Consider the following 2,116-nt stretch of genomic DNA (forward strand, 5'->3'; position numbering starts at 1 on the left):
AGGTATTTGAGGAATATATGTATGAATAACAAACTTGATGGGTGATTCACATGCATGATAGTTATAATATATAGATTATGAGAAAAGGCTAGAAAGTACTCTAGCAGTTCAAAACAAAGAATTCTTGTCTAATTTGAGAATTTAGGGGCAGTATCTTTTGAGATAGATGAAGGTAGGTATCAAAAACTGCTCTGGGAATTTTATTTGTAAATAACACTTTAGTTCAACATTGAAGTAGTTTTTAAATTTCAGTTGTTATTTGACCTCATAAAGAAAATAAATGATTCAAAAGAAATTCTGAATATCACATTTTTAACTAACAGTGAGCACAAGACAACAATAACGTTGGCTGGAGTATTGGATACAGTTAAGGTGTTAGTATGAGATAAGAGGAAGAAAGTTTATACTGTAGAGATCTCAAAATTTTGTATATAAATTTATAGGTAAATAGCAGACATCTTAGCTCAAATGGGCAGAATTGCCCTTTGATAAAGTTAATCAAATAGAGCTATATAGGATGGATTTGAGCTAGGGTCAGTATGTTAGGAGGTTACTATAAACAGGAAAGTATAAGAACTGTAATTGGTATCACACCTGAAGAGGTAAATAAAGTTTAGTTTTCTGTCTCTGAAGAGCAGAGTGAATTTTGAACTTTCTAGAAGAGTAGCAGTTCATTTTAATTTCAGGTAGTTTTACAACCTCTTTTAATGCTAAACTATTTACTTCAGGAGGTTTTAAAATTCTTTTCCACCTAATTCTCCCTTAATTTAGTTTAAACCTACAGTTTTCCCTATTCACCTTTCTTTGGAAAAAAACATGACTACTTTTTTGTATAATATACTTAGGTACTGAAAAATGTATCTTGTGCTCACTGTTGATTAAAAATGTGACATTGAAAATTCCTACTTAATCATTTCTTTACTAGATCAAGTTAACAGTTGAAATAAAAAACCTACTTCAATGTTGAATTAAAGCGTTCTTTGCAAATAAAATTTCCAGAGTAGTTTATTTCCTATTTTAAGAGTCACTTTGTATAGTCATTCATTAACTAGAAATGAATTACTTTTGTTTTGGAACTAACTCTTACTAATACCGGAAGATTTTTATGAGGTACTGATTTTTTAAAGTATGCCACACAGTTACCATCTTTACTTTGAATTAAAGAAAAAAGTCACTTTCTATACTGTTGTATATAGTACAATATAGTAATAAAAATTTCTTTGTATATTATCATATTAGTGTATCAATGCTATTCTTATTACATACTTTTTCTTGTACCATGAAGTTTAATAATGAAGGAGAAAATTGTTAATGTGAAGGTAAATGTAATTTTAATGATATATTTCCTACGTAAGATACTTTTTCTCTTATTAAATAACATCTGACTATTAAGAATCTGCCTATTTTATGTTTTGCAAACTATGATTGTGATTTTTTTTAACTGGAATGTGTTCAGTTCAAGATTCCAGCTTTTAGGAAACTTAATAGAATTAAAATGCAACACATAGAGGTGTATCATAGTAGGATTATGGTCACTCTGTTATCAAAAATCCTTTTGAATATTTAAAACTACAAAATTTAGTCTAATTTTTTAGCACAAACATCACATCAGTGTTTGTGAGTACTGGGGCAAAAATTTGAGGGAGTAGGATAGAAGGGAAAAAGAGGAATAAAGAAAGATTGAGATTAGAGTTCACATTGTACATTGTCCAACGCTGAGTGTGGTGATTTCACTTACTTTATCTCATCTAACTCTTGCAGTGTAGTTACCCTGTAAGGGAAGGTATTATCACTCATATTTTACATGTTCTTTGCCTTGATTGATTCTGTACCTCTGAAGATTTCATGAGAAAATTCTTAGTTCTAAGTTTATTCTCAACATTTAAAAATCCTGTTGAAATTAAACCTTAACATTTGAAAATAACACTGGACGTCTGGATGTCAAATGTCAAAAGGTGATAAAAGATAAAAGCCCTTCGTGTTTCTTAAACGTCTCCACAAAAGTTGATAGAAGAGAGTAAACTCGTGTGTTTGACTATTGGTTGTCAGGAAGTAGTCTGAAGTAAGACACTGGAAGTTTCTTTGAAGTCTAATGTTTTATTTTATAAATTACTAG

General features: G+C 29.9%; 1 protein-coding gene across 2 annotated transcripts in view; it reads left to right on the forward strand.

Moving 5' to 3' along the window:
- EFR3A (EFR3 homolog A (S. cerevisiae)) overlaps window positions 1–2,116 on the forward strand; it is a 108,559-nt gene that overhangs the window by 58,995 nt on the left and 47,448 nt on the right. The gene's annotated exons all lie outside the window — the stretch shown is intronic.

The sequence above is a fragment of the Propithecus coquereli genome, unplaced genomic scaffold (assembly GCF_000956105.1).
Source record: "Propithecus coquereli isolate 6110/MARCELLA unplaced genomic scaffold, Pcoq_1.0 Scaffold28, whole genome shotgun sequence".
In the NCBI taxonomy this organism is placed as follows: Eukaryota; Metazoa; Chordata; class Mammalia; order Primates; family Indriidae; genus Propithecus; species Propithecus coquereli.